The 18,302-nt window shown below is 54.3% G+C and overlaps 1 protein-coding gene across 2 annotated transcripts in view; it reads right to left on the bottom strand.

Annotated features, from left to right (window-relative positions):
* PPP2R2B (protein phosphatase 2 regulatory subunit Bbeta) overlaps positions 1-18,302 on the bottom strand; it is a 111,531-nt gene that overhangs the window by 29,682 nt on the left and 63,547 nt on the right. The window lies entirely within an intron of this gene.

Genomic DNA, 18,302 nt, shown 5'->3' with positions numbered 1-18,302 from the left:
CACAAACCCAAGTGCCATCACCAGGAGGCAAAACCCCTGAGCAGGGCCTGACGCTCAGCTGCCGTAACGGGGAGAAGCGAGGAAACGCTCACGGACCTGTAACTTGTAAACACTTTAATCTGCAGTGTTTACCCTTGAGGCAAAGCAAGCAGGAGAGCTGCTAATGATTGGATTTATCGGGCCTATTTTTAGAAGAATGTCAGAGGTTAATTCCCTGGCAATTACTGCCCAACTGGTGTTCCCCCACTGCCTGGAGTGCAGCTCTCCGCCGGCACAAAGCTGGGGAAGGGGAAGAACAAACGCAGCCTCGGAGAGCCAGTGCAGGGCGCAAGATTGATTTTGCAATGAACGGCGCTTAGCTATGATAACAGCCAGCTCATTCCTGCCACCATGGCTGACAAGATTTGCATTTCTTTTCCCTCTCGTTTCTGCAGTCCAGCAGTACCAACAGGGTTGCTCGGCCCACGGATGCAGCTCTGGGAAGGGGCAGACGCCCTGCGCCGGCTGCAGCTGCAAACACCAGCTGCACGCACAGGCCACCGGCGCTGCCCGGACCGCGGGCACGGGCACCCTCGGAGCCCCCCAAGCACCGCGATGTTTCTCTTACTAGCTCTGTCACGTGCCAGCAGAGAAAGCATCTGAACCACATAACGTGAATCGTCCCTTCTCCCTCCTATGATTTTTATCCCTCTCAGATACGTACTGGAAGTTTACCACAGCAGGTTAGAAAAGACAAGGAAGAAAAGGCCATCAACCCGAATTCAGAGACTGGCACAGGCTTCGGCAGCGTCTGGGAACGCTTCTGATGGTGTGTCTTCCAGAAGGTCAGCCGAGACAGCACCCACCAAACGCAGGCCCTGCGCCACGGCGTCTCCCAGACGAGGCATCTCAGAAGCCCTTCCACAGCCGCGGGCTCCGCCGAAACAACACAGCTCTGCCCCGGGATGGCGTCTCAGCCGAGCGAGTGGCTCCAGGAGGGTTTGGGAGTCAGAACAGCCACCTGCAGCAGGCAGCGCCCGGGCAGCCACCCTGTTCCAGCAGCGTGGGGCACTCACCAGCACGCACCAGTGCTCACCGGTGCACCCACTGCCCACCGGCGCACACCAGTGCTCACCGGTGCACCCACTGCCCACCGGCGCACACCAGTGCTCACCGGTGCACCCACTGCCCACCGGCTCACCCACTGCTCACCAGCACACACCAGTGCTCACCAGCACACACCAGTGCTCACCGGTGCACCCACTGCCCACCAGTGCACCCACTGCCCCCCGGCACACAGCGCTGCCCTCAGCCCGCCCGCAGCAGCACCCCGACCTCAGGCACACCCAGTTAGGCAGACGGCTGCCCCAGTTCACACAGGCTTCGCCTCTTCTGCTGCCCGTGGGGTGGGTTGTGCCTTCCGAGCCATGCCAACGGGGAGCCAGCCCTCCAGCACGGAGAAACCGGGCTCACAAGACCATCCCCAATTCATTCACGCTGTCCACCGCTCTGTGTCTTCAAGGGGACTTCCCCGCTCACTCTCTGGATCTTCTCTGTCCCCGATAGCATGCAAGGAGCCCACCACGTCTGCTGAGCTGTGAAAATCCAGATGGCTGCAGGCAGGTGAGTGATGAACTCCAGGCTGCTCCTATTAATATTCATGCATCTTCCCCATATTGTCCCACCTCTCCAGCATGAAGCACATTTGTAGTGACACGTGAATGCATTCTGAAGTTCATCTTAATTCATTTACAACACTCGGCCGCTGTGAATAGATTTAGGGAGACAGTTCCACTGCAGACGGAGACGGCGCTTCAGAAGCAAAACCCAAGAGGCTCCCGGTAACACCCCCGTCCTGCCGAGCAAGCGGAAAGGGGTACGCGTGCCGGGGGCTGCACTGGCTGGCACTGGGCTGGAGAGCTCTAAGGCGACGCACTGTATTCCCTCGCACGGAGCCCTTCTGCCTCAGACTGCCTCTGTGGGCAGCACAGTCTGCCAGAAAGGTTTCAACCATCTGCTACTAACGTTAATAAAAAGGCTGAAAAGCGATGCAGGAGGGCCAAGCTCTGCTCTTGCTTACACCAGTGAAGAGCCGGGCTCACTGCAGTGGAGGCGACTGCAGTGCTGGGCACAGGCAGCATCTGTTAGGGATTTCAGTCTTTTGGGATTAAAGTCACTGAATGGATCTTGAACTTCTTCAGATCACCTGTTCTTCCTCTCTTGGCTGGGTTTGAGCTATTGGTTAAATATCATTCCCATTTAGCAACTGGGAAAACAGGTCGTGGAAGGTTTTCAGTTTTGGTTTTTTTTTTTCCCGGTTCCCCTTAGGCAATGTAACCTACACACACTTCTTGGTTGCTTCTGCTGTTCTTGCACGCTCTTTAAAACCTCTTTTAACAGATCCCCTCTCTGCCAACAGGTTTACAATCCATTAATGCATCAGATAACGTGATGCACAGCCTCTGACCTCTAGATCACCATTTGACATCCAACTCAGACTGGGGGCAACCAGGCACCGCCTGGTGCGCCCGTGACTTCCCCGCGCGGCGCGCAAGGTGCTTCCCTCCCTCTGCACGGCTCCTGCACTAAGCCGTCATACGCAGCTCGGTTACTTAGTTTTGGCAGAACGGAAAAGAAGATCAACAACCTGCTCCCACAGTACAGACATGTTTTTGATGCTGCTGTTAAACAAGCATCTACTATGAAATACAAATCTCTCCTGTACCCACCCGGTTCTTTAACCTTGGATTTGCTCAACCGATGGGCCAGCATAGCAAGGACCTGTGAAGTCCCTTGCATGAGGGAAACCTTTGCAAAGAGCCTGCGCTGAAGCTAGAACTTCAGAAATTAAATCAGCAAAACGTCAGTGAACAAAACATCCACCTGATGTAGTTCTCTCTCCTACAATCACCATATTCAGCGAATGCCTCCCAAAGGGCAGGACAGGTATTTCTGAACACCTGCTAAAGGTTGGCAAACAACATCTAGACAGGGCAAATCCCATGCTGCTGCGAACCTGCCAGACTTACTACAGCACTTGATGATCCTGCAGAATCAGAAACCAATTTGCAATTTCAAGGAAAGGACACTGGGTCTAATAAATGTAAGAAAAAACATATCCCTGAAAAGTTAAGCCAAAAGCCATCTGCCATTCTCACAGGTAGTTGCATCCACAGCTGCAGAACGATGCCACCACCAAAATCAAACTTGCTCAAACACTGAGAAACTTTGTGTTTGGAACCAAACATGGCTCAGCAGCTTGAGCTAAGCCCCAGTTCAAGCAGAGGTTTTCATCCCTGCAGTGGGTGACCTCCACCCCGGGGAGCGTCGCTGCGATGTCCCCAGCCAAACCTGGCATCGGCAGAGGTGTCACGCGGAGAACACGCCGGGGACGGGCTTGGAACAGAAGCTGCAGAGGAACTGCAGGGGCCGCGGCCAGGCAGTGTTAATGTGCACCTTGCACTAAGCAGTATCTTTTCCTTCTAAAATTACTCGATTGAAAACGTATCTGTTTTGCACTACTTAATCTTCTCCATCGCCAGCTGCTGGTTTTAGGTCATTCACTTTTCAATGAATTAAAAATAACTTTCTGTGCTGCACTAAGACATTTTTCAGATGGCGCCTGCTACCTAATGCATCACCTTGTCAGCAGAGCTATCTGAAACACTGGGCTGGGCACCACAAGGATCCTCCAGCCAACCGGCCCCACCACCCACTTATTCTGCACCTGCGGGGAAGGGGGATGCAGGTCCACAGAACCTCACGGACCTCCCGCACCGACCATTTGCTCGTGCCTGCCATCAGGATTTCAGACAAGGATAACAACAGAGCCTGGCTAACAACACACTTTCATACCTTAGAAAAAACCTGACAATTAAAAAAAACTTCTCGTGAGCAGAAGTGTTCAACCCAACCCAAACCCCACCACCGTCAACAGGACCATCACCCCCGGGCACCCGTGGGCTGGGCTCTGGCTCTTCTACCCGACGTCTCTGGGTAGTAACAACAGCCTGGCATCGCACAGGAAAACATCCCCGAGGGGTAAAATGGAGGGCGTGACAACTCAGGAACACAGTGCAGCATCAGATCCTTTTCAAAGATGTCTCTTGACAAACTTGGGCCCCTCCAGTGCAGGCTGGTCGGTCATGGGCTGCTGCCTGCTCATCCCCACCCACTGCACTTGAGAGACATGACAGGGTGATTATTAATTAAAATTCACATGTTTTCGCACTGAAATGATCAATAATTTATGCCCATTTCTCCTAAGGTTCCTACAGCAGTTTTGTGACACCAGAAAGGAAAAAAGCTTCTCTCTTTTTTTGCTTTTTCATTTCCTTCATCACCTCCTACATGCACGGTGCCCCAAATGTGGGAATTTAAAGAAAACAGTTTCCATGGAGACCCTCCCCGCCACCAGCACCCACCCATCCTCTCTTCCCTCAGCATCAGTGCTCCTTCACGCTTTCATGCTAAAAATATCGAAGACGGGATTTGATTTCCGCCATAGCGATACAGTTTTATCAGAAAAATAGGAAATTTATAATATACACACACACACCTCCCCCTCCCCCTCTCCTGGTGTGGAGGGAAGGCATGCTCTCTGTGAGGAATGGGAAAACTAATCCGATATTAAAAAGAAGACAAAACCAGGGGACCTGCAGTCGGTGCTGAGACCTGCATCCCCGGAGCAGCCTGACCCGGAGCGGGGAGCTGCTCGCGCTGCCGCCACTCTCCTCTTGCCCACCAATGCAGCGGCCTGGGTGCCCCGTCCCCGCTCCTGGTGCATCCAGGCACCTCGTCCCTGCTCATGGTGCATCCAGGCACCTCATCCCTGCTCCTGACGCATCCCAAGCACCTCATCCCCACTCCTGGTGCATCCAGGCACCTCATCCCCGCTCCTGACGCATCCCAAGCACCTCGTCCCTGCTCATGGTGCATCCCAAGCACCTCATCCCTGCTCCTGACGCATCCCAAGCACCTCATCCCCGCTCCTGGTGCATCCAGGCACCTCATCCCTGCTCCTGGTGCATCCAGGCACCTTGTCCCTGCTCCTGACGCATCCCAAGCACCTCATCCCTGCTCCTGACACATCCCAAGCACCTCATCTCCGCTCCTGGTGCATCCAGGCACCTCATCCCCACTCCTGGTGCATCCAGGCACCTCGTCCCCGCTCCTGGTGCACCCCGCCTGCCCCAGCATCAGCAGCAGCTCCATGCAGAAGGGCCCTGATACCGCCTGTGCCAGCGGGGAGGCCATGGGGACACCACACGTGTCCCACCACACGTGCCGGGAGCGTGTGCCCCCCGATTCGCACAGGATGACTGACACCCATGGTCCAGCCTGCGAGGTCCAGAGCACAGCAGGACAGCCACTAGCCTCGTGGCAGGGGCATCCCTGGGCTCAAACCACAGGGCAGAGGGGTGTCACCCGTCCCCCCGGGGCTCTGCCCGCTGCTGTGTGCCCCTACGTCACGTCAGCCAGAGCGGCTGGTGCAGGGCAGCGGCTCACACCCGGCACATCCAGCACAGCCCATGCCTCCCCCTGACTGGCATGGTTTTCCAGGGCCTGCCTGGCACAGAAGTTTTTGCCCTTTCTTCCAAAGTCGACCAGTTTCCAGCAGGGCAGAAAAATCTCACCTGGGGCAGGGCGGTGCAGCCCAGGGCATACTGCCGGACTGCAGGACCGCTCCAACAGGCTAAAAGGGCTGTGAAGGAGTGCTCTGCATTGCTTTCACAGCGCAGCAAGCCAGAAAGAAGTTCAAAGTAGGGAAAGCCAGGGAAAAACCATCTATCTGCAGGTAAGAATACCCTTTCCGGCTGAGGTACGTGTGTTACAGCAATCTTTAACATCCAGAGCTTTACTGGATGACCCACAGTTTTTAATTAGCTTTTCAGAAATGTACTTGCACCGTGCTTACAGCAGCTACAGAACGTGTTGGGTGACGTGGCCGGGTAGGCTGGCAGGTACCGGCTGCGAGTGCTGCCCGGCGAGGTGGCACCGGCACTCCCCATGCGCTGCCGGCGGGACCGAGCTGCTGCCCAGACCAGCTCCGCTGCTGCTGCCGGGAGCGATGTCAGCAGAGGCTCATTTCAAGGCCTTGCAGCGCGTCGCTGGCGCCGGCCTCGTGCTGGCTGCCAGAAGGTCTGCCGGAGCGCTGTCGGCTTACGCTTAAAGCAGGGGACGCGCAAGTCACTGCATGACAGCGTCGCCCCTGGTTGCCTCTGCTCCCATGCCTTCCGCACCCTCGAGAGTCACGCATCCTGCGCGCCATCTCCTCCATCTGCAGGGCAGGACCGTGGCGCACGCACAAATATTTCTGCAAAGCTTCGCTCTCTGCGAGCCCCAGAGAAAACCCTTTAGAGGCAGGAAGAGCATTACTGTAAGCATCATTATGATAAATTGGCTGCAGTGGGAAGATCACAACCAGCAAACTTTGTGTCTGAGGTCCACAAATTAATCAGTCATACAGCTACAAAACTAGCAATTTCCAACCCAACAAGACCAGAGCTGACAGCTCCACGCTGCTATGCATGGTTTCACCCTAACCCTTGCCTATTCCTATGAACGTCTTGTACAGCCTGCTCATTCGCCCCAGGCACCGGTACTGGAGAGCCGGTGTGTTCTCCAAGTCCTGGTGCTCGGTCACCGTTACGCAGCCCCTCATGCATCAAACAACCCTGGATTTTCACTCCCCCAAAACAAGTGACAAGTAGGTGCTCTTGCAGCTACTTTGTAGGACCGACACCAAGCCTGTGGAGCCCCACTGAAGGCAAGAGGATGACTCTATTTACACTCATGGAAGATGCATGAGAAAACCATTATGCAGCAATAATCAGGAGAGAAAAAGGCAGAAAATAAACCTGCAATATTTTGAATTATTTTTAGGACTGCTCTTGCTCCTGCCAAAACATTGACAAAAATACAACAAAACCCTCAAATTTTGACCAGCTGCACTTCCAAGCAACTGACCCCTGCCTCCCACTCCTTGGCAGTGGTCACAGCCATGGCCCATCCCGCAGGGACACTCCGGGGCCACCCCGAAGGGATGTGCCTCTGAAGCAGCCCTGGCAACCCAGCTCCTTCCAGCCATGCAGAGCTTTGCTCTCATTTCTCTCTGTACTATTTTACGTACCTACGAGAACGCGACAGCGGCCCGTCCCCAGGATGCAAACACCAGCTGTTCTTGGGGCCAGCCCTAGCACGGAGCGACGGAGCGGCTGCCCTCAGCGCCGACACCGGCGGCAGAGCAGAGGGGAACGCGTCAGCCCTCGCCGCTCTGCCCCGGACCTCAGACCGGACGGTCCCCAGCACCTGCCCTTTTTCTGTAATTGAGGGCAAGCTGCAAAAGCTGGGAGTCCAGGAAGGAAGAGCAACAAGGACCCGATCCTTGTCACCAATTCCTGCGTCTCCTTCCCCTCTGGCTGCTTTCCCAGTGGGACAGGTCTCTTTTGGGGCGGGTAGTGGGCAGGCCCGTGACCCAGCACCCACACGTGGGCCCAGGAGTTGTGCAGATGGCACCATCAGGCCAATTCCTTCCCCAGCTCCTCAAGGGTGGAGCTCTGCCTTCCTTCGGCAGCCCCTGACCCCTAACCAAGGCAGTGTCCCCAGCTCGCTGGCGTGCTCCCGCCCGCGCAGCCCTGCCACCGGCTCCTGGCGCCGTCTGCCCTGGGAAGGCTGCGGAGGGGACTCGTGACCGCGGCTCGGCTCCGGACACCCCGTTCTTTTTATTATTTCTCTAAGTCACTTGGCGGATGGCACCACACACAAAGCCTCCAACTCTGCAGACGACAATAAATTGGGAAGGACCATAAATAACAGCAAACCAGGCTGCCAAATGAAGAAGGATTTAGATCATTCAAATCCCAGGCTATGAGTTGTCAAATCCAGTTTAATGCTGGTAAGTGTGGGATAATAACTCACTGCAAACACGTCTCCTCCTCCCCCCAGGTCAGTCCCTGAACAGAGAGAGGGCAGAGGGGGATTTGCCGAGTGGACGGGGATGCTGCCCCCGACCAGGAGTGTAACGAGCTGTTGCATGGTGATCCCCCCGCCCAGCCTGCTGCTCAGCTGCGATGGAGAAAGCAAATGGGATGCTGACAGGTCCTGTTAGCTGGAGAACAAAATCTACATCTGAAACCATTCAGGTGGATGAAGAAAGCATGAGGAGGTCATGAAAAATTAAAGGATGTAAGGAGGGAAATGAAAGACACAGCCAAGTCTGGTAATGGGAGAGCCAGGCTATGAGCCCACCCACGGGCTCCCTGCGGAGGTCTCGGTGCAGACGAAGCACCGGCTCTGCATCCCACAACTCCGTGGCAGGAGGTGGACCCCGCGCTCAGAAAGGGGTTTCGAGGAGGACACAAACCTTCAAGTTCCCACTGAATAATGCAGCACAATCCTCAGCCTCCCGAGGAGGGCTCCTGGCTCCGACCCTCAGAGACAGCCTGTGGGTCTTATCTTGCTCAGGAAATTGTGAGACTCTTTGCATTTCACTGTTTAGAAGAAATCCCTTTGGCTTCCCTTTCTGTCTGCCTCTCTTAAAAAAAAAAAAGAGATAGCAAGGGGTTTTTTTAATAACTCTGAAACGCACACGCTGTCAGCAATGAGGAATTCACACTGCATGTCAGAGCTTTAAATGCAGACTTTTGATGGAGAGTTGTGAAAATACTAATGTGCAGGCTTGAACATTGCAAGGCGTTTAAAAGGAACCACGACCTGCTCTCACTTTTGTAAATTCAGATTTACAAAAGAAAAAACCCAACCCAAACCCAACCCACCAACAACCCATCACAAATGCAAACAGGCCAACCGTGCCTTTCTGTCGTGGGTGCTGACCAGCCAACAAACGGAGGATGCTTCTGGGGCCAATCCCTCCTGATCCGCACACAGCAGGGACCTCGGCATCAGGAAGGCAGCTGAGGAGTCGTCCTGGCCACTTCAGGGACTTTGAAGCTTTACAGGTTCACCTCTTCCGGGGATGGCCACAGCGCCTTGGAAACACTTCCCATGCAAGGAAGCCGAGCAGCCCAGCAGCTCCAAGAGCAGCACCGGCGGTGCCAGCTGCAGGAGCAGGACCCAGCCCCGTGTCCCCCCGGGGCAGCCAGCAGCCCACGGCACAACCAGAGCTCCCAGTCTCCACCCCAGCAGGCAGAGCAAAAAGCTCACCCAAAACCCTGAATGCACTTTCTTCCCTGCCTGGGAACAAGTGTTAGCAAGGAAGCCAAGTGAGGAGGACTTCAGGACCCCTTGGCTACACAAAAGACAGGCTGCAGAGGAAAGCCCCGGCAAGGCCTCGGAGCTGGACGGGGACAGGGAAGCACCACCCGAGTCCCACCAGAAAGGGCAAAGTGCGATTCGCAAGGTCACGCAGGGCCGAGCCCAGGCCATCAATCCGCCCCCAAACTGTGTGGTCCGTGGTGGGGGGGAGCAGGCGGGAAGGGAAGAGGACAGCAGAGGTTAAACTGGGATCTAATGGCATGCAAAATCACATGCGATTGATCTGCATTGATTTTTCCCTGCTGAGGTGAATGATAGCCTAGCAAACAGAAATCAATTCCACTGCATTAAGCCCAGTAAGGATCTGGTATCGTCAGCGAAACGCCCTGAAACACCATTGCTCGCCGACACCGCAAAGCACAGCACGGCACAGCACGGCACGGCACAGCACAGCACCTGCCCAACCCCTCGGTCCCAGACGGGCCAGGGCTGCGGCGAAGGAGGGAGGCCAGGCTTTGCGGAAAAACACCGTGCCCGAGCACCTCCAAACCCTAGGGAAAGCCCAGGCCTGCTCCTCTGCCCCATTCGAGTCCTGTTTTCCGCAGGGGTCAGGCTGGAGCCACAGCTTGGAGTCGGACCTCCAGCAGCTCTGGGGAGGGCTGGACGTGCTGCTGAGCTCTGCTGCCTGGGGATGGCTCCTCGTCGCAACGATGCGATGCTGCAGAGCTAGCAGCAGCTGCTACTCTTCCCCAAAATGGAATAACTCTCCTAGATTTAAATGCTAAAAATACTGGCACATTCAAAATTTCCCTGCCCTTGTTACAGCAAAAAATAATTTAGTGCTGCCAACCTAGACGAAAGAAACTTCCATCTGGCAGCTCCCCCAGCACATCCCCCACTGCAGCGCCTCGTTCAGCGCGCCTAAATGGAAGAATGTGTATTTACTTCTCTCCCTCTGTCCTCGAAAGGTTTAATTCACTGAAACTGCTGGAAATGAGAGTTCAGGAGGAAATAACGTCATGGAAGTGTTTAGCACGAAGGTGCACGGAGAGCAGCGGCTCTCGTGGTCCCGGGTGCACAGGGCAGCACCCCGTCCCCGTCACGTGGCAGCGGCGACCGAACGCTCCTCCAGAGCTGAACGCCATCAGCAGAAACCGCGCAGCTTCGAAATGCGATGGGTCGGTTCATTAACAGAAGCAGAATAATAGAACAGAAGAGAAAGCCAGCAACAGCTTTCAGACAGAACCGTAACTTAGTACGGCACTTGACAGAGATACTTCTTTTTCACCCCGGCACGTCTTGACTTCAGAGGGTCCTGTCGCAGCTGAGGACAACAGGCACGCACGTCGGAGCAAAGGGCTGGCGCCTCCATCTCAGGGGAGCTCCGGGACCTCTCCCAGCGCGGAGCAGAAACGTGCTCACTCTCATCCTCCCTTCCGAACGTGAGACCCAAGAGGTGGGAGGCTCCGGCCCCTCCTGCCTGGCCACACAGCGCGGCCATCGCCCTGCATCCGGGAGCGACACATCGCACCTCCTGCCTTGCGGTAATGGGCGACTGCACGGGGAGAGGAGGGAAGAGCCATGACTGGAAGATGAAGGTACGTCCCAGGGCTCAGCTGTCGCTTGCCCTCCCAGCCATGCGGGGACGAGCAAGGAGCACAGCGGAGGGGGAAGAGAGGAGGTGAAATGGAGAGGTGCAGGGGGATCGGTCCATGTGACAGGCTGCGCCAAACCTCCCACCCCGACCAGGATTTTGTTTGTAGATTTTGTTCTCCCTGACAAGCCCAGGGCAAACCCGTCCTGCGGGGAAGGACGCGGCCCTCCGGCCACCGAGGAGCCGCTCGCAGCTTTGACGCTGCTGCAGAGCGGACTGCCGACGCCGCGCTGCAGCAGCCACGGGCCGCGTCCCGCAGCGCGTGCAGCAGTCATTGCGCTCAGGGCAGGAAAGCTTGCTTCGGAAAATGCTGGTGGTTTTCGATGGTAGCTATGGGCAAGAAGTAGAAAAGGCAGAGGCCAAGGGCGGAAAGCAGCAAGGCGAAGGCTGGCGTACAAGTGAAAGCCCCTGCGCGGGGCTCCTGCGTCCCCCTTCTTCTAGCCAGACACAAGCCCCTTCACTAAGCAGACACTTGCTGCAAGCAGGTGAGGAGGTGAACCGAGCAGGGGGCAAAGCCACAGGGCTGGTTCCAGTTAGGTTGCCCCAGACCCCCTGTCCCCGGCAGCGCCCGTGGAGGGGCAGCCTAGCCAGCCCCGAAACGCCTGCTTGTGCGCTGCCACGAACTCCCAGTGGCTGTGGATTTGCACATGCAACGCAAAACTCCTCTTCCAGCATTAAGATGCGCAACTCGTTAGCTCTTGGATTAATGACAGTTTTCAATTGGTCAGGCTATGAAAACCTTATAGAGCTGTTATACATTACACCTGTGATGGTGGAACAGCATGTTAATCAAGACAATTAGCGTGGGACCCGGAGAATCTCTCTACCAGTGCGAATAATCCTTCTCGCTTTCAGAGGAAAATGAACAGCTGCTTTACGGTGCCTCAGAGCACCTCGCTTTGCAGGAGACCTGGATCGGCCCTGGGCCAGCGGAGTGGGTGCTCCCTGGCCAGCACGGCACGGCCTTGGCTGCAGGGACCGGCTCCCAGCCCCACGGAGACCCCCCAGCCGAGCCGGACGACGGGCCGTGCCCCACGCGAGCGCCCGTGGCCCCTCCTGGCTCCTGGAAATAGCGAGAGCCCTTTCTGGGGCCCGTGCGCCCGGCAGCAGGCTAGCACCGTCGTCCCCCGAGACACGAAGTCAATGCACGCAGAAGCAGGGGAGGAGGCTGCATCGCCCACTCGTGGAAGGCAAACGTGCACACAGCTCTGTGCGTGATGGAGAAGATTTAAAGATGCCGCCTCAATAATCCTCATCATGGCGGGACAGACACGCTCTAAGTATGCCTAAAATAATGACAAAACATGCTCTACAGAGTGCGGTAATTTCCAGGCAAACAAAACCTACCATGAATCGTTCAATTACTGAAATCCATCATTTCCTGTATTAGTTTTCTTCTCTTTTTATTGCTCCCTTCTACATTATTCCTCTTGCATGCACACAGAGAGAGCACATCCTTCCCTTACGTGCCGACACCTCTGCTGTTGAGGGGGTCAGAGGCGCGGTGCCTGGGCAGTGCCCCAGCCCGGCAGCAGCGTGTCGCGCCCAGCGCCGCGCCCCAGCGCCAGCGCCTCTGCCCAGACCGTGCCTCTCCCTCCCCGGCCCCGCGCTCCCGGCCGCACGCCGCGTCGGCTGCCTGTGGTGTGCCGCTGAGCCGGCGCGCGCTGCCAGCGGCGTCCCCAGACAGCTCCGCCGGCTGTACTCTGTGCCCTGGCTCGCTGCAGGATTTACGTTGCCGTCCATTTGCCAAGAGACTGAGAGGCACACCAGACAGAAACCCTCCGCAATATGGCTGATTTGGGCTTAGGAATAGAAAATCCAAGTCCGCCTGCAAAAATATACTCTTAAAATAAATCTGACTTTGTAAAAAGCACCTGAGCATTGATCAAGTCCTCCACTTCACCCTTGCCGCACTAACACCTTTAAAAACCCCAAGGATTTCTACAAACCTCAGGCTCTCCACCAGGCCTGCCACGAGATGTCTGGGCACTTCTCATTCATGGGCATAAAGCAATAAGCAGCCCAGAAAGTGGTCTGGTTTCCAAATACCTTCCAAAACCCCGCAGTTCCCAGTGGCATCACTGGTTGCCGAAACCGGAACAACTGACATAGGAAACACAAATTCACAGATATTAACAATTCCTAGCTCTTTGTTCCTCAGCAGGAATACAGAGACTGCTTTTCTAGCACGATCAACGTTGTGCTGACCACTACAGCAACAGCTCTGACCGTCAGTGCATACAGGTATTCTCAAAACATTGCCTTGCAAACCCAGGAAACCCTGATACATGTGTACCGCTTAAATTATTATTTCAGCAAAAGGGCCCGTGTACAGACACCAAGATGGATGTTTTGCCAAAGCGCTCAGTGTGCCATGCATTCTGTCTTTCTGGTCATCTTGCTGAAGCCATCTGTTAGCTTATCAGCAAAACCTATTGATTTTTTAAAAATTTTAATTAGAAGCACCCAAATGTCATTCGCTAAGCGGGTAAAATTTGGAAGCAGCAAGCTTTCCTCTCATATATAACAGCTGTTTTCAGCTTATGACCAAAATTTGTTATCGTCTTGCACTGATGTCATTCTGTGTCTCATTATTCCAGTTTGGTGCCCCTGGAACAAGCACCCAGGCTGAACGCAGGCGGCACAACGGGCAGCAACCGCTACAGAGATTTTCTCCTGCAAGCTCAAGCAGTTTCCAACAGGACGCTGACACTGAGCGTTCAGTAACAAACACCACTGACGGAGCCTTCTTCCATGAAGGATCACAAACTGCTTTACAAATGTGCAGACTCACAGTAAGAGGTTCTACCAGCGGGCAAACCCGGGCATGGGATGACTGAATGAGCTTCCTGAATCCCCTAAGCCGTACCCACTGTCTGGGCTACTCAGCTCAGATTTTCCCTCATCAGAGGATTTTTCTGTTTTCTCCTCCCTCCCAGTTTTCTGACACCTGCGGAAGGCGGAGCGCCTGCAGCCAGGAGCGGGGCAGCTCACGTGAGGGTTTTCACGGGGTCCTGCCTTGCCCGCCGCTCCCCTCGAGGTCTGCCAGCACGGGGTTCCCCGGGCCATAAGGTCCGAAGACGACCTGTCCAGTCAGCTCTGCCAGCGCTTCAGGCTCCACAGCCAGCCTCCGAAATACCCGTCACAGGCACCAGGCAGCGCGGCGCCGACGCAGTGCAGCCCTGGAGCACGTGCACAGGCACGATTCCGATCTCAGGACCCCCAGGTTAGGCACTTACAGGACGGCCATCACAACTGTTCACCTTCTCTCCAGCTCTGAGGTGAGATGCTTCACGTCCATCTCCTCTGAGGTGAGACGCTTCACGTCCATCTCCTCTGAAGCCCCTGGGATCAGACATCTCCTCACCAAAATATCACTGCTGGCCAGATACGCACGCCTGCTTTTCAGCAGCGCTTCAGCTACGAACTGGAGACTGCACAGCCCTTCCAGCCCACGCCGAGTACGGCCCCGGGATACTCCCTCTCCAAAGCTGAGAAGCCATGATGAGGGTGACACCGCTTAGAATATGCTTTAGAAAGCTAATAGAGCAAACAAGAAAAAGGGAAAAGGACAGTCTATTGCAAGGGGGTACCTGTGTAAATAGGGTGGACCCATTGCAGAGTTTTCACAAAAACGCCTGAAAACAGGAGTATCTCTTGGGCCGCCTGCGTGCGGGGGCAGCCGGGGAGGCAGCGCAGACGGAGAAACACCAGCGGATCAGCGGTGAGACGCGGGTGGGCCCGGCGCACGCTGGGGAATGGGAGGAGGCAAACAGGGAACGCAGCCGACGGAAGATCAACGCCTTCTGCGCGGAGCAGCCGAGCCTTCTCAGCCATAACCTACCTTTAAGGAAAGCGTACGTGGAAGCCACAGCCTTCAGAGAGGGCTGATATTTGACAGAATGTGCTTAATATCCCAATTCTATATTTAGGGGAAAGCAAACATATTAAAGCTACGTACAGACAGTCCCTGGCACTTGTTGCATAGATTTGAATTTAATCAGCTAAAGATGGCTTAATCCAACATCTGGGGCTGTAGCAAGTAGGAAGGCACCGCAAAAGGATTTCTTTCAAGTTGGGCCCAAGCTGCTGCAGCCCAGCGGTGCCGGGTGATGCTACCCAAAATACAGGGCTGTACCGACTCCACCGGAGCCACCCCGTGTCCAGGCCAACACGGCATTTCAATTTGACATCGGCCACCACGGTGCTCCGCCAGGATCCCTTCTCCTGCATCTGTCCCAGTCCAGTCCCATCGCCTGTAGGCCCTCGCGCTCGTCCCGCAGCCCGAGGTCCCCTCCCCAGGAGGCAGCGTGGCCCGTCGGCACCCACCACCACCCTCCCCGGTGCCTTCGGGGACCGGTGCCGCTTGCGGTCCTCCCTCCGGGACGTGCCCCGTTCCCACAGGCGTGCAAAGGCGCTGCACCCGCGGCGGGCAGCCTCCGCGGCTGCTCGGGCCCTGCCAGCACGCAGGGCTCAACGCCCGCCGCTGCTCCACCGCCCCGCGCCTGGGGGCACAAACCCCTTGCGAAGCAGCGCAAAAACCCACGTTAACCCAGGAAAAGCCTGACAGAGCCCTGCACGGCGCCAGTCCACAACACACGTTTTGTCTGCTCAGTTTAAAACTCATCATAGACGAGATTTTCTGCCTCCTTTGACGCTTCTTCCAGCAGAAGCTGGATGTCTGTGCCATCACTTTCAATCTGCCCCTGGAAGAGCTCGTCTCAAGACATTTTCCATTCAGTATTTTAATTAAACTTTCGTACTTTCAATTTACTGTTAGGTTCATTAAGTGATGTTCTGAACCACCAAAACGAATTGCTTAAAAGTAATTTGTGCAGCAGCTGAAGGAAGAGATTATAGCGATAAATGAGTCCTTCTTTGGAACTTTGCACTTTGTGCTGGTATCAGTGTGTGTGCGTCCATGTCTGTGCCTAGCAGCACTCAGCATCATTTGATGTAATGGTTCACAAAATGCAACAGGCACCAGCCTCTGCAGAGTCCTGCCCAATTTCAGCACAAACCAGGCAGCAGCTGACCAAATGAGGAACCTGCCTTCGCGGTGCTCACCGGCCACAGCACCCCACGGCAAAACCTGCTGCTTGGGGAGCAGAAAGCGCCCAAGGGCTGCCTTACCCTGGCGATGGCCTATGATCTGCGTAAGAAAGTGTTCTGTCTCTTGCTTGTAACAGAGAGTAAAAAATACTTGGTTTATAAATTGCAAGTGTAAATACCAAATATTTCCTTTTGAAACCAACCAGGAATTTCACACACACACCTGTTTGTCCTGCTCTTCTCCTGACTTAGATAAGGATCTAATACACCGCTGGAATACCTCCTCCTGTCTGCCCAAAAAAGAAATAACCTTGCTTACTTCCCTGAGTGATAAATCACTACTCAATCTATGTCTGAAATGGAGAGGTCATGGTCATGCTATTTTTAGGATCTGCTAGGTTGTGATAACAAGAATTCATCTTTAACATGGGAGAACTAATATCTTTAAGCTTAAAGATGTCTACACTTGGATCCTAGCCAGGCTGCTAATCATCGCCATCATCTGCAAGAAACACAGATACAGCAGAACCCTGAAGGACCCTTCAGCAACACAAGCCAAGGGGTACCTGCTGATCGCTCTCCGGCAAAGCCTTTTGATTAGCACAAACCAGTCTGTTAATTTTTACTATGAGTTAAGTGTGCAAACAACCAGGATTTCAGAGAGCTGAAAGAGTGAAGATCCTCAGGAGCAGTTTGGAGAGCTCAGAAAGTTCCCCTGCTTTTCCGCTGACGTGCATCACGAGAACTTATCTCAGGGTTATGGTCGGGGTAGGTGCTGTGCGAATGGTATCGCCCCTGCACGGGGACCCTCGGTGGCTGGGCTCCTACCCCAGGAGACTGTCCCCAAAGCACCCGACGCACCCACTGGCTCGATGTGCACTTGATGACATCCCAACACGAACGTGCTCGTGCCCGTCCTCCGGGCGCCCAGTTCAGAGCAACTCCCCCACGCAGAGCAAACAGGCTGCGAGGCATCGTGCCACGCCAGCACCCCAGCCCCGGTCTGTCGACTGCCAGCCCGGGGCAGCCATGCAGCCGTGTCTTGCACGCCAGCAAACTCAACTACAGTCCCCCTGCCTTTCATTTTTAATTAATCATTCTACCATGGATTTTGTCTTCTTGGAAGGAAAATTTATTTGGATTTATTTTAATGTATCTTTAGTGGAAACAGGCAGACAAACCTTGCTTATTATCAGGGAATAAACTCTGGGATGTAATACGCTTCCAAATGGAAGCATGGACATTTATTAGATGGAAATGGGCTTAAGCTGCGCCAGGGGAGGTTTAGACTGGAAATTAGGAAAAATTTCTTTACGGAAAGGGTGGTCAGGCATTGGAACAGGCTACCCAGAGAGGTGGTGGAGTCACCATCCCTGGAGGCGTTTAAAAAACGGGTAGATGTGGCACTTCGGGATATGGTTTAGTCTGGTCTACCCTTGATTAGTCTAGAGTGGGCTTGGTAGTGTAGGTTAATGGTTGGACTGGATGATCTTAAAGGTCTTTTCCAACCTAGATGATTCTATGATTCTATTCTAGATCAAATGAAAACCCTCTCCCAGTCAGATGGGATTTAATTAAGTTGATTCTGACAGGGAATTAAAGGTCTTTGCTGGGAGGTCTGTTTCTGGTGTCGGGGCTGTATCGTTGAAGCTAAACATAGCGCTTCCCGAGGCAGTATTAGCACAAAATATTTTGGACAAAATTGTTAGAGTGAGATAATCTTGACATTGTTCATCCACCACAGTGCAGGAACTAGAGTCGCAGCTGAACCTGGTCGTTGCTAGTGAGGTCTTATCGTTAACACAATAACATGGCAAAATTAATTAGAATGCATGGAAAACTGATTTGTTTATTCTAAAACTAGCAACAAATGCAGAGACAAATATAGAAAATGATCCTGCAACACAACAGGGCCAAGCAGTGGCAGAAAGCTCTTGTGGATGTGGCAACTGCTATTTCTGAAGATCCAAGTGCAATCATAGAATCATTTAGGTTGGAAAAGACCATCCAGTCCAACCATTAACCTAATACTACCACCACTAAACCAATTAAGGGTAGAGCAATAATTAATTTCATGTTTCCTGGCTTGGTGGCTGGATTGTTTTTAATGAAAGTAAAACTAGGAATCACTAAGGTTGCAAAGGGCCTCTAAGATCATCAGTCCAACCATCAACCCAACACCACCATGCCCACTAAACCATGTCCCAAAGTGCCACGTCTGCACATTTTTTGAACACAATCAAACAGCAACACCGATGTGCTTTTAGTAAAACATCCCATTCTCAGGTCCACTGATTTTCTATCAAACTATGACTAATTCTGCTTAAACAGGTTGCCTGCCCGGTCTTGCCGTGTGGGTCCATGGGGAACGAGGGCCCCCGGCTCCTGCGCCGGGAGCGCA

This window comes from Pelecanus crispus, chromosome 8 (genome assembly GCF_030463565.1).
Source record: "Pelecanus crispus isolate bPelCri1 chromosome 8, bPelCri1.pri, whole genome shotgun sequence".
NCBI classification, from domain to species: domain Eukaryota; kingdom Metazoa; phylum Chordata; class Aves; order Pelecaniformes; family Pelecanidae; genus Pelecanus; species Pelecanus crispus.
Note: the sequence above shows the minus strand (reverse complement) of the source record. Positions and strands in the feature narration are given on the sequence as shown.